We start from the raw sequence: 476 nt of genomic DNA, 5'->3' as shown, positions 1-476 counted from the left end.
GCTTAGATATAGTGTAATTTGCTATTTTTATTCAATCAGGTAAATTGACAATATTTAAAGTAATGAAACCTATTTTTTTTAATTGTCGAAACAAGGTCTAATTTGAAAGCGTTAACTTTTACAAGAGAAAGAAATCAATAAAGAAGCAGCTACAGTTTTTGCTCTCTTCCTCTGATCACATATTTAGCTGAAAAAAAGAAAAGTCTGTGATTATTAATTGTATTTGGGATTTGAAGTGTGGGTTCCACATATTTGCGAAAATGTCTTGACATCTAACAATCAGAATTCCAGTAAAATTTCGATCACAAAATGTAAAATCTGTTAAGGTAATATCTTGCTTTTAACATCTCTAACATGACTTTTAAAAACGCTTGTTGATGCTGTCTTATCTCTAAATCTGACATTTGATGGACAGAATAAGATAAGATAACATGTGACAGAACATGAAAAAGTGCATAAGGTCTCTTCTCAGGCCT

This window comes from Silurus meridionalis, chromosome 16 (genome assembly GCF_014805685.1).
Source record: "Silurus meridionalis isolate SWU-2019-XX chromosome 16, ASM1480568v1, whole genome shotgun sequence".
In the NCBI taxonomy this organism is placed as follows: Eukaryota; Metazoa; Chordata; class Actinopteri; order Siluriformes; family Siluridae; genus Silurus; species Silurus meridionalis.
Note: the sequence above shows the minus strand (reverse complement) of the source record.